The 13,781-nt window shown below is 43.3% G+C and overlaps 1 protein-coding gene across 28 annotated transcripts in view; it reads left to right on the top strand.

Moving 5' to 3' along the window:
- Window positions 1–13,781, top strand: part of ADGRL3 (adhesion G protein-coupled receptor L3) — an 802,265-nt gene that overhangs the window by 148,097 nt on the left and 640,387 nt on the right. For all 28 annotated transcript variants that reach the window (XM_054030154.1, XM_054030153.1, XM_054030156.1 and 25 more), the window contains exon 2: window positions 46–112. The gene's annotated coding sequence lies outside the window, so the exon portion shown is untranslated. The remainder of the gene's footprint in view (window positions 1–45; window positions 113–13,781) is intronic.

The following is a 13,781-nucleotide window of genomic DNA, read 5'->3' as shown; positions in this document are numbered from 1 at the left end:
AAGTGCAAATGAGCCTAATTTTTTTCTTTTTTTTTTTTCTTCCAGAAATGCTGATTTCAGTAATTTGCAAAAAATAGCGTATGGATTTTTAGCAACTGAAGAACAAGATAAGGTAATTATTAGTTCATAGAGTCTAGCCTTCTTTGTTAGCTGTTGCAAAATGTTTGAAGCACTGGTATAGATAACTGTGTCGCACTGTGCAAATCTATAGCAATACTGTCATTGCTTATGGCATTAAAAAATGTCATTTCGTAGGCACAGTCATATTTCTTTACAGTGCTCCTTTTCCATAAGAGCAATATCGGAATAAAAGTAACAAAACAAGATGTTGATGAAATAAAAAGATGCAGACTATCACACTGTGAAATGATGCAGCATGCATATGGGTTAAAGAGGTGAAAGAGAAAAACAGGTGTTCATACGCTCCAGTGAAAAAGGCTGCGCAATCATCTACCTGGTATAGCTATTTAGTATACTTGTATAGCTTTGGGCAAGTGTGTTGGTCCCTGTTTCAATCTCTAGCATGAAACAAAATGGTGGTCATTGCGCTTGCATGAGCCATACAGCTGAGGGCAGCTCCTGACTGAAGGGATTGCAAACAGCAGAAGGGGAAGCCATGTACGTTACTATAGCCTCAATCTCTAGTTTCTTTGCCAAGCTGCTCTGCAAGGTTGGGAGGGTTTTCTCACTTTACCTGTGCGAGCTCTGCAGAGCTCAAGTCACCCATGGCTGGCTTCCATTGTGTGTGGGCAAGCACTCCTTCCTCTTGTGATTCCAAGGCAAGGAACCAGGAGTGCAGACTTCCCTCTGCGCCGGGATGTAGGGGAAGGAATGGGTCCCAAAGTTAACTTTCAAAGTGGGGAGAAATCAGAGATGCCACAGTGTGTAAAGTGAAAGGAAATACATAGATTGTATGTGTTGGATGTTTTTAATATAAATAAGCAAACTTTAGGAACTAACCCACCAGAAAATGTAACCAAAATGCAAAGAACCTAAGGAGAGGAAATTACATGAAGATCAGGAAAGAGCCTGCAGAAACATTTAAAGGATTCTTATAAGACATTATTTCACTGTTCTCTTTTGAAAACTGCAGTGGAGTGATGACTTAAATTCTCTACATCTACATTGCTGCATCCTTGATAAATTAGCACAATGCACTTCAGTAGTGATCAATAAGCAAAGACAGCAAAAATAAATAGACTACAATATTACAAGGCTATATTTTGTTATGTAGGCATGTGTATGCTTTAGAAATGTATATATTTCTTGTCTAGAAGTAGATCTAGCTCCTCATTCATCAGGAAAGGCTGGTAGAGGGAAGTGTGCTGTGAGAGAAGCAGAGCCTTTGATCACAGCAGAGCCCTGAATAGTGGGTGGGGATTCCATGATTAGGGGACCTATAAAGAAGCCAGCCAACAAACAGAGCTGAAAACAGGAGAGTTTGAGGGGGAGTTTGTAAGGGGAATTTGGGGAAGGGGTGTGTGGTGGTGTGGTTTTGTTTTGCGTGTGGGTTGGTTTTTCTCTTGCCAGGAGTTTAGGAGGGAAAACTATGACAGATACAGAGGCAGCACTGGTTGTGACCCAAGGAATGGATGAGACAATGAAGATAACCAGATGTGGAAGCTGTGGGATGTACATTATCCTGGAGCAGGGACCCAAAAAGAGCTTTGTTTGTTTATTTGTATGAAGTGCTTATGGAAGAGAAGATCCGAGGTCTGGAGATGCAGGTGGAAACTACGGATTGAAGAACTGTGAGGGGAGACCGCTGGGTGGGGAATGTGGCCAGTGGAAGCATGTGACTGGAAGAACCAGGCAGAGGTCAAGACTGGCTAATGAAGGAGAAATAGAGCTGAGTTACAGGTTTGCTGAGTTGGATAATGAAGGCGTGCAGCAGGCAGTTACAGAGGTGGGAGAGAGAGGCAGGAGAGAAAAGTGGATAGCCCTACAAGAAGAGGGGATGAAGCAATAGAGATAGCCAGAGTTTGGAGCCCCCAGAGGATAGAAGATGACTCGCAAAAGATTGCAAGGAAGAACAAAAAGAGAAGAGGACTGGGAGCCAGAAAGAACAGGAGGAGGAAGGCCAGAGAATCACACCAACCCCAGGAAGAGGCAAGTCTACATCACTGGGGACTCCCTACTAAGAAGAACGGACAGGCCTATCACCAGAGCTAATCTGGATAACAGAAGGGTGTGCTGTCTGCTGGGAGCTTAAGATACAGGATGTGGACCTGAGTGTGAAGTGGGGCCTAATGATAGCAGGAAGAAATCCAATTATTGCCCTTCACATAGGAACAAATGGTACACATTGTGCCAAGCTGGAGAAGATGCTTAAGGAATTGGAGGTCTGGGTGATCTTCAGTGGAATTTTACCAGTCCCTACAGTAGAAGAATGAAGGTGTGACAAGATTATGATGATCGACAAACGGCTCAGGCAGTGATGCTACAAGGAGGGCTTTGGGATGTTTGGCCGCTGGGAGGCATTCACGGACAGAAGACTGGCACAACTGATTAAAAGAACTTTAAACTGGGAGTTCAGGGGAGACAGATGGGAAATCAAGAAAGCGAGGATGCAGCAATGGAGAAAGGAACAGCAGAGGGTAGGAGAATGGACATTAAGAGGAAAGACAGTGCCAGTACCGATAATGCTAACAGGCAGGACAACCTTGGTTCAGATGATCATGAGCTAGTTCAGTCTAAACTAAATGGAAGGATAAACAAAAATAAGTCTGCAACAAGGGTCTTTGATTTGAAAAAAGCAAAAAAAAAAAAAAAATCAGGGAATTAGGGGAGTGGATTGGACTGAAGAACTCAAGGATCTGAATGTGGAGGAGGTTTGAAATTACTTTGTCAGAGTTCCTGAAGCCTGCATCCCAAGCAAGGGGAAAAAATGCGTAGCGGAGGGTTGCAGACCAGCCTGGATGAGAAAGCATCTGTGACATACCTGGGCACAATCCAGACCATTGAGTAGCTGTGTCACCCCTTCCCTGTAGCCTGGGGGGGGGGCTTTACAATGTCTTGGTGCTCACAAACTGCCTCCAGCATGCAAGCCACTCCCAGCTATGTCTGTGTGCTGCAGCCAGCCAGCCACCCCTTGGGTCTCACCAGCCTTACAGATTATCACCTGGTGACCCCAGCACACTCCCAGTCCCACGTGTTCCCCCAGAGACGCATGTCCGGTACTGCCCAGCCCGCTCCTGGACAGTGCAAATACACTGAGTGTGTTATTTCTTTAAGGGAATAATATACATACAACTTGTTACCCCACATGGAGTTACCAGACATTTCAGCTTGAACACACTGGTTTAGAGAAAACAACTTTATTAACTACAGAAATAGAGAGAGAGAGAGAGAGATTTGAAGTGAATACAAGTAATGAGGCATAAAAGTCAGAAATGGTTACAAGGAAAATAAAGAGAAAACACTTACTGCTGCCTAACTTAACAAACTACATTCGATTCAAAGTTTTCTCACCCCATGCTTTCAGCAGTGTTACTGACCAAACTCTTTAGATCAGGACCCCTCCCCTAGAGTCCAACAGCTGCTTTCTTTGTCTGTTCAGGTGGAGTGACTGCGATGGGCAAGGAGAGAGAGAAGGGGGGTGCCTTCGGGTGTTTCCCCCTGCTTTTTATAGTTTCAGTCCCCCTCTTGAAAAACATTTCCAGCTGGGAGCAAGGCGACAGACGGTCTGTGTGGAAGGGAACTCCATGCTGTTTCTTTGCTAAAAATGTAGATTTTTGCCCCTGCCCCTTTTTTCCTGCCAAAGAATGGCCAATTAGGTAATGGTCCATCAGCCTTGTTTACACCTGGCTGAGGCATCATCTTGACCTTTGTATTCAAGGAACTGGTTTCGCCACTCCCCAGACTTATTTGGAAAATACACTTTTAGTCATGATCTCAGTTTGCTTATAACTTCATATATTATGCTGCTATGTGCTCTTTGCCATGATGTTATTGATCCAACAAATTTGGCGTTTTCAAATGGTACCTTATAAGGCATACTCTGTGCGAAGATACTTACAGTAGTGTGTCGAGTGTGAATACAGGGGTATATTCCATCGCAGCATCTCAAACAGGTTATTAAGAGAAAGCAGGAATGGAAGATGGGATGGATCAAAAAGGAAGATACCTCTTGGAGGTCAGAAAGTGTAGGGGAAAAGTGAGAAGTGCCAAAAGCCAAGCAGAGTTGGACCTTTCAAAGGAATTTAAAGCCAATAGTAAAAGGTTCTATAGCCATATGAATAAAGAGAAAACAAGGAAAGAAGATGTGGGACCGCTAAGCACTGAGGATGAGATGGAGAGTAAAGATAATCTAGGCATGGCCCAACACCTAAATGAATACTTTGTCTCAGTTTTTAATATGGGCGATGAAGAAGGTAGAGATAGTGGCAGGATGGCTAATGGTAAATGAGGATATGGAAATTACCAAATCTGACGTGGAAGTCAAACTGAAGCATTTTAAGGGGACCAAATCGGGTAACCTGGATAATCTCCATCCAAGAATATTATAGGAACCAGCATATGAAATTGCAAGCCCAATAGCAAGAATTTTTAATAAATCCATAAACTCAGGGGTGGTACCCTATGACTGGAGAATTGCTAATATAGTACCTATTTTTAAGAAAGGGCAAAAAAGTAACCCAGGAAACTACAATCTTGTTATTTTGACCTCCGTTGTATACAAGGTTATGGAACAAATTTTGAAAGAGAAAGTAGTTAGGGACATAGAGGTAAATGGTAATTGCGATAAAATACATCATGGTTTGTCAAAAGGTAGATCGTGCCAGACCAACCTCATCTTTCTTTGAGAAGAATAACTGATTTTTTTAGACAATAGAAATGCAATAGATTTAATCTACCTGGATTTCAATAAGGCATTTGATACATTTCCACATAGGGAATTATTAGCTAATTTAGAAGGTGAGGATTAATATGAGAACTGAAAGGTGAATAAGGAACTGGCTAAAGGGGAGACTACAATGGGTCATACTGAAAGGTGAACTGTCAGGCTACTGGGAGGTTACTAGTGGAGTTCCTCGGGGATCAGTCTTGGGACCAATCTTATTTAACATTTTCATTATTGACTTTGGTACAATAACTGGGAGTGTGCTAATAAAATCTGTGGTGACCCAAAGTTGGGAGGTGTTGACAATATGAAGGATAACTGGAATGTCATACAAGAAGATCTTGACGACCTTGAAAACTGGAGTAATAGAAGTGGGATGAAATTTAACAGTGCAAAGTGCAAGGTCATGCACTTAATGGCTAACAACAAGAATTTTTGCCAAAAGCTGGGGATGTATCAGTTGGAAGCGACAGAGGAAGAGAAGGACCTCGGTGTATTGGTTGATCACAGGATGACTATGAGCCGCCAATGTGATATGGCTGTGAAACAGGCTAATGCAATCCTTGAATGCACCAGGCAAGGTATTTACAGTAGAGATAGAGAAGTGTTAGTACCATTATACAAGGAACTGGTAAGACCTCATCTAGAATACTGTGTGCAATTTTGGTCTCCCATGTTTAAGAAAGATTAATTAAAACTGGAACAGGTGCAGAGAAGAGCTATTAGCATGACCAGAGGAAACCTACCTTATGAGAGAAGATTCAAAGAGCTTGGCTTGTCTAGCCTAACCAAATGAAGGCTGAGGGGAGATATGATTGTTCTCTATACATACACCAGAGAGATAAATACCAGGGAGGGAGATGAGTTATTTAAGTTGGAGACCAATGTGGACAAATGGATATAACCTGGCCATCAAACGGTTTAGGATTGAAATTAGATGAAGGTTTGGAAGAGCCTTCCAAGGGAAGAAGTGGGGGCAAACAACCTAACTGGCTTCAAGACTCAGCTTGATAAATTTATTGGGTGGGAGGGGTATGATAAAACTGCCTACTACAGAGAATTCTTTCTCATATGTCTTGCTGGTAGGGTTTGCATTCAGGGTCCACCTGATCACCATGTTTGGATCAGGATGGAATTTTTTCCCAGGTCAGATTGGCTGAGACCTGGGGGTGGGTGGGGGGTTGCCTTCCTCTGCAGCATGGATCACAGGTTGCTTGCAGGTTTAAACTAGAGTAAATGGTGGATTGTCTGTAACTTGAAGTCTTTAAATCATGATTTGAGGATAACTCAGTAACTCAGCCAAAGGCTAGGGGTCTATTACAGGAGTGGGTGGGTGAAGTTCTGTGGCCTGCAATGTGCAGGAAGTCAGACTAAAGCCAGATGTGACCATCATGATCACCTAAAATCTGAGTCTATGAAACATACGGCTGCTTCAGGTCCTTTTATAGTGCTGTACTGTGTTTGCAGTTTAATACCAAATATATACCTGGAAGAAAACATGCAGGGAAAATGTACGGACCAAATGTTTAGCCTCCAAAAAGTATTTAAATATAACTGTGTTGGTCTTTTTACAGAAATATCACCCTCTGTAGTTTCTACTCTTACAGATTTCAATTGCCTTGCTAATGATGATGGGTGAAATTCTTTTAGCAAGTAATTGCATTAGGAATTATAATGCTGTTTAAAGCTCCATGAGAACTTCTGTCTTTGAGATCTCCCTGTCATCCAGCCTAGTTTGCTTTTTTCTCTTCACCTGAAATGATAATTCAGAGACAAGTTATCTGTAAATGGTAATTGGGGATAGTTGTCTATTAGGATTTGAACACTCATTGTTCTGAGTGCATGCTCTATTATGCATGTCAAAAAGGGAGAATCACAATCTGTTTTTTTCTAAAATCATGTAAGTCCCTGAATTTTTAAAAAAGGAACAATAAAAAGGTATTAATGGCTCCTGTAGAATTATATTTTAGATATCCTGCAGGTTACAATAACATGCTGTATGTTGGCAAAGAGAAAGATTATGCTGCTCTATTGTATTTTACTTGACATTTTGATTACTTGGTGCTCCTTTATAGGAAAGTGAAATATTAGTCCCTAACTTAGCTGAGAAATTTAAAATAATTTCAGTGAAACCATTCATTGTTATTTATTATGGTTTTGGAGTGCTTACAGTTGTAAATCAGATTTTAAACTTTATTGCTGTTTTCAGATAAATAAGAAACTAAAAAATGCCGCAAAAATACAGCATGGCTAAATGCTTTCCAAGGACTTGGAAAGTAACCCTGTATGCTGTAATGGGATGTGACTGTAGATCCTCAAACATCTGAATTATTTCCATTGGTTTTCTGAAATGCTGTAGACACTATTGATTTAGAATTTAAGTAGGAGCAGTGCAGTATTGTAAGAAAATAAGGCTATGCATGGTGCAAACAAATAGTAATTGGTATTTATTGTCATATTCGTCTATTTGATGAATATGTAACATTTATTAGCCTCTCTCATTCTCTCTGGGATCAGGCAGTAAGTAGTGAGCAGTTCATTTTAGCTGTGAAAGGATTCCTGGCTAGTCATTTGGCTGGATAAACTATAGGCGTAGATCAGCTGGGCATACAGTAACTACTAGGTTTAACAGGGTTTTTACATTTTGTGCAATGTGGCACTAGGTAACGGCAGCTCTGGTTGAAGTACGTTTTGTATATTTACATTGTTCTCCATCATGTTGAGCAAATCCCAACTGCTGGGCGTGAGTTCTTCCAGGGTAGTGTTTTCTGCAGCTGTCTTGATGGACCATTGGGGCTGAATCCCCACCCATATAAAATAGGAGTCTTACTCTTGAGGCTCATACATTTGGCATAAGGGTCCCTTATAACCTCAGAAACCAGGATTACTCAGAGATACTGAGTTCTAGAAACCTGGCTATGTTTTATTCTCTGCATGACCAGGCCAAAGTAAGACTTTCCAGGGCTCAAGGGCATTAATACCACTCCCAACTCATTTTGTATTCAGTGCCTTTTTTTAACTGGTTGGCCATGACATTAAGATTTCTAATTAATTTAGAAACCACAGGCAGTTGAAGAGAGTGAACAATGTAATAACTGGGCCATCGGGCAGAGTAAAAGCACATCAATTATTCAGGCAGTCTTTCCTGCTCATTCCATTCCTGGAGATGTGCTTGCTGTCAGTGTGTGTCAGCCATCCAGCAAATGCCCTTCAGAATCTACATGCATAAACACTGGCCTTTTGAAATCTGCATGAAGATACCTTGAGCATTTGGAACGATAGCTGCCAGTGCAATGAGGAAAACGTGAACTGTCTGGCTGCTGCTTAGTGCCTTAAACAACATTTTGAGTTTCCAGTCAAAACTGACTGTATCACAGGAACCTCTGGAAGGAATAACTAACTCCTCAAAGAGGTTAGCCATATCCTAATCATTGGAAAGTAATAGAACAATATTACTCTAAAATGCTATGCGCTTTTGAATGTATTTTTCTCTGAACAGATGAAGACCAATATCTTTAGAAAATATCAACCTCTCTTCTTATTTCTCTGAAATCCCCGAAGTGCAGAGTACATGGATTCCACAGATAGTTCCCTGGGAAATTACCTTGACTGGAACAGACACAACTACTGTATTCAGATGAATGTTAGTAAGTAGAGCAGTTTTCCCACCAAAGGCAGTCCTTTCTGCTTTTTCCCAGTCACTGCCATCGCTTAAGCAGAACATTACCCCATGTGATTCAGCTTAGAAGCGTGAAAGTTTGAAAACTAAGATGCTTTTCTTCATGTGACTTAATAGATTTTAAGGAAGCATTATGATCATTTAGTGAGTCTGACCTCTAGCATTGCACAGGCCAGAGAATTCCAGCCGTGATTCCTGCATCTGGCCTGATAACTTGTGGCTGGGCTAGAACACGACTGTTAGAAATGCACACATTCTTGATGTAAAGATTTCGTATAATGGATAATCCACCCGAGTGGTGAAATGGAACGGCAAATAAGGGGCCAGTCCTTCTGAAGTGAAGTTTTGACACTGACTGCATTAGGAGCGTGAGGTTCTGTTCTGAATTACAACTGGCATTGTCCTGTCTAAGCCTGTTGTTAGGGGCAGCCATATTGCTTTTAAAAAGTGCCGTGGTTCATGACAGCACCAGTACTGTATTGATGTTACGAATGATATAACTTGCTGGCAAAATGACCACTTCCAGCTGCAGGTTTGGACATGCTAGTTGTAATTAATAGTGGACATTTAATTCTCTGGTCTATGTGACCATTTAAGAATCAGTTCTTCCCATGGAAACTCTTTCAAATCTGTCTCACTGTTTGCCTGAGCAAAACAGATACAATAGTTTTGCCTTAATAGACTTGGCTGTAACTTAAACACTTGAAATGATATTAGACATCCTTTCTCCATTAGCATTGCACGTTGATCCTGACCATATATCAGTTGAGCTCAGTGTTCATTAAATTAAAGGAACTAAACTCTGTCGACAAATGCTTTGGCTAAATGGTGCCTTCAGTGTACCGAGAACAAGAATGCAATTAGCTGAAATGTATGTTTACAAAATTTTAATTCCTGGGGAGTATCTTCTCAAATTGCCTGTTACAGTTGTTTGGCTGGCGAGCTTTCCAAGGATTGTAATTTGACAGATTTTGTAAAGCTTGGTTGTAACACGTGTACAATGGAGTGTTTAACTGATCTATTATATATCTGAATAAAACTAAAGAATATCAACTCTGTAGACAGACTGTACGGCTACATGCCCTTTCACTGTCTCCAAAAGTAAATGCACGAGCCTTCTGACTTGTAAAATTACTCCAACAACAGGCTTTATGGATTAATTTTTCTAATTTCCCTCACCTCACAATTCTTACTGGATTTGATCTTCAATCCTTAAAGGATGATCCTGAACGTCAGGTGTTTAGTCTCACAGTGCCAAAGTCCTTGCACGGAGTGGATTTGCGTTTTGCACACAGAGGTAGTGCACAGGCCTGTAAAGTTTGCTGTAATTGGAAACAGGAGGCCTTGCTGGGCTAGAAGGTCCTGCATTTTCAAATCCATCTGAGTTACTTAGGAGTGCAGATCTCATTGGAAATCAATGGGACTACTTGTGCTTCTAAGCCACTTAGGTGCTTTTGCAAGCTCCACTCTTCGGCCTGTGTTTTCTAAAGTGACTGGTGATTCTGGATGCCTTGTTTTTTGGGGTATCCAGCTTGAGACACCATAGAGGGACTGGATTTTGCAGAAGGTGGGTGCTTAGCATTTCTAAAAACCAGACTCCTTTAAGGTGTCTCAAATTGGGCAGCCAAAATGATAGGTGTCTAGAATCACTATCCACTTTTGAAAGTGTAGACCTTAACTCAGAGGTGGGCAAACTATGGCCCACATCCAGCCCGCGGGACCGTCCTGCCCGGTGCATGAGCTCCCAGCCCCTTCCCCACTGCCCCCCCCTCCCTCACAGTCACGCCGCCGTGCGAGCAGCGCGGCAGTGTGTCTGGCTCCGGCCGGGCGGCGCGGCTGCCAGACATGCTGCTCTGAGTGGCATGGTAAGGGGGCTGGGGCTGGATAAGGGGTGGGAGGTCCCGGGGGGCAGTCAGGGGACAGGGAGCAGGGGGTGGTTGGATGGGGCGGAGGTTCTAGGGGGCGGTCAGGGGATGGGGTACGGGGGGGGGTTAGATAAGCGTGGGAGTCCTGGGGCAGGGGTGGGGGTGTGGATAGGGGTCAGAGCACTCAGGGGACTGGGAGCAGGGGGGTTGGATAGGGGGTGGGTCCTGGGGGCGGTTGGGGTGGGGGGTCCCGGGAGGGGGTGGTTAGGGGACAAGGAACAGGGGGGGTTGGATGGGTCAGAGGTTCTGAGGGGGGCAGTCGGGGGTAGGAAGTGGGAGGGGGCGGATCGGGGGCGGGGGCCATGCTGTTTGGGGAGGCACAGCCTTCTCTACCCTGCCCTCCATACAGTTTTGCAACCCCAATGTGGTCCTTGTGCCAAAAAGTTTGCCCACCCCGCCTTAAACTCATCCTTTTCAGTACTCAGTATTTTAAAGACTGTATACTCAATATGCCATTGTCCTAAGTGACACTCAAGGTAACTAGATCTGCTTCCCCACACCCCTTCCATTTGTTTACCCTGGTCATTTGACAGCACTCTGTAGGAAGTCCATTGTACTTCTGTGTGGATGGGCAATTCCACCCTCCTGCATTATTCTGGGTGGAGCTGGAAAGCTTTCCGAGTTGGGCTGAGTGGGACACTCCATAAGTGAGATTAATAATTAATACTTATTTCTAAATAGTAAATTAATAGGTTGCAAAGAGGCTGGTGGGGATGGGGGGGATTGGCACTCTCAGGGGAGGGGGTTGGCACTCTCAGGGGATGGAAGCTACCCCAAGGGAAGCAACAGAGCGTAAGTTGTTCCAGGAAAATGAACAGCTTTCTAAAAGCAGGAAAGCAGCTGCATTTCGCCTGGAGTCGCTGGGGCAGTGCACCTCTGCACGATCTCCAGGAACAGACCAATGGTGGAAAAGCCACAGGTTGATTCAGTGCTTAGGCCTAGCTCCTCAGAGGTATTCAGGGTATTACAGTAGAGTCTCAGAGATACGAACACCAGAGTTACGAATGGACCGGTCAAGCACACACCTGTTTGGAACCGGAAGTACGCAATCAGGCAGCAGCAGAGACCCCCCCGCCCCCAAAAAAGCAAATACTGCACAGTACTGTGTTAAACGTAAACTACTAAAAACATAAAGGGAAAGTTTAAAAAAAATGATTTGACATAGTAAGGAAACTTTCTGTGCTTGTTTTATTTAAATTAAGATGGTTAAAAGCAGCATTTTTCTTCTGCATAGTAAAGTTTCAAAGCTGTATTAAGTCAGTGTTCGGTTTTAAACTTTTGAAAGCACAACCATAACATTTTGAACAGAGTTATGAACTACCTCCATTCCCACCGTGTTTGTGACTCTGCGGTTCTAGTGTAACTTGAAAGTTAGGAAATCTTTTTATCTCCCAAGTCTGTCATGTAGTTGAAAGATTATAGTAAGGCCAGAGAGAGGAGGGGAAATAGCAGATAAGAAAATGTTGTAGGCAAAACTAAAATAGTTCATGGTGCTTTTAATTTTCATGGTCCTGAATATTGATTTTGGTCTCACCCTGTACTGTGTAGAGTTTATGGTGTGGAAAGGATAAGGCATTTTGAGTGTGCATAGATAACAACAAAATGGCACCTATTAACTTCAAGCATTACTAAAATATTACTTTGTGTGCTAAGACGCATAGTGTCAGTATTTATTAGTTCATTTTCTTCTTACTGTATTCTAGAGCACAGATTTCTTTGCAGCTATTTTTTGTCGTTTCCATTCAGATGAAGAGTGCGTTTTGGACTTATTGGGTAAGTAAGCATTTCATGGGCTTGAATGTCTAGCGACACACATTAAACAGTTACCAGAATAATATAATTTGCTTCCTACTTACTGATTGCAGGATATAAATGGAATACTCTGTATAATCTGTTTGGCAATAGCTTATAGACATGTTGAATGATGGAGAATGGACTAATAAAGACCAAGCTCTTGATGGAGTTTGGGCTACAATTTATCAGCCCCACAGCAATTGGAATAACACATGACTTTGGTTGTCCGATTCAGTGTTTCTCAGTCGTTTGGATACCAGGACTGGTTTGCTGCCTTCCTAAATTGTGTCAGGGAGGTCTCCGGGACCAGCGTCGGTCCATGGACCAGTAGTTGAGAGCCACTGCTCTAATTCACATGATGGCAGGAGGTGCGAGGCTCCACAGCAGTGCTGCAATGTAATGTCAAAGCGTAAAATGCATGGAATGTAATAGGGTTGTAAAGATGGTTGAGAATACAGTGCTGTTGTTGCATGTGCTGGAAGCCGTACTTATTGGGCCATATTCAGCTCTTGGAGTCATGCCATTGAGTTCTTGGAGCCAATGTGTTTAGTTGGCAGGGCACTGGACTGGGATTCAGGGACCTGGGTTCTGTTTCTGACTCTGCCACTGATGTGCTGTGTGACACTGGGCAAGTCACTTCACCTCTCTGACTGTTTCGCCTTTTGTCTGTCTTGTCCACTTCAGTGCTTTGGAGCAGGGACTGTCTCATACTATCTGTTTCTACAGTGCCTACCACAGTGGGGTCCCAATATCAGGTGATGCCCTAAGGGGCTACTGTATGACAGATAATAAAGTATTAATTCCCAACAGTGTAGCTGAGGGGGGGATTTGGCAGAGATTGTTCAGTTATGAACAATGGACCAACTCTCACAGCCCTTACAAAGGTCCCACTTGGGCCTTTTGATCACCTCACAGAGGGTCCTCTTAGTGTGCGGATCTCATTTCCCCCATGCACATGGAAAGGGAGGAACCTGTCCTCCAGCAACCTTTCCCCTTTCCCACGACACTGCTGAGGGTGCTCCATGAATCCAGGAATTCATGTGGGGGAGGGATGGACTAATAGAAGAGTGAGTGAACTGGGGTGATTCCAGGTAGGGCACATGGGGCCTGTTTTTTAAAGGTCTTTAGGTGTCTAAAGATGCAGATAATGTCCTGTTTTCTTTCCTTCCTCCTCCTCTCCCCCACAAGTCCACATCCAGGTGAGACTTCCCTGGAAAGCTAATACAGCCATCCTTTCTGCTCCTTACCAGATCCCCCAGTACAGGACACCTCTCAGGACAGCCACCAGGTTTTTGGGTCTGACCCTTGATTTTTCTCCCAGGTTGTGGAAGGAAAGTGGGGAGACAAACCCCATCTCCCCAATAGAAGGCAGAGGGAATATCACAAGAGGACCCTGACACTGGCCCTGATTCAGCAACACACTTGACTTCACTGGGAGCTAAATGTTTTCTTAAGTGCTCTGCTGGAATCTGGGTTGTCGGTGTGTTAACGCCGAGAGGTATGATCAGAACCTCCCTATTCACACAGTGCTTACCCAGGC

This window comes from Malaclemys terrapin, chromosome 5 (genome assembly GCF_027887155.1).
Source record: "Malaclemys terrapin pileata isolate rMalTer1 chromosome 5, rMalTer1.hap1, whole genome shotgun sequence".
Lineage (NCBI taxonomy): Eukaryota > Metazoa > Chordata > Testudines > Emydidae > Malaclemys > Malaclemys terrapin.
This window is presented reverse-complemented; position numbering and strand designations above follow the sequence as displayed.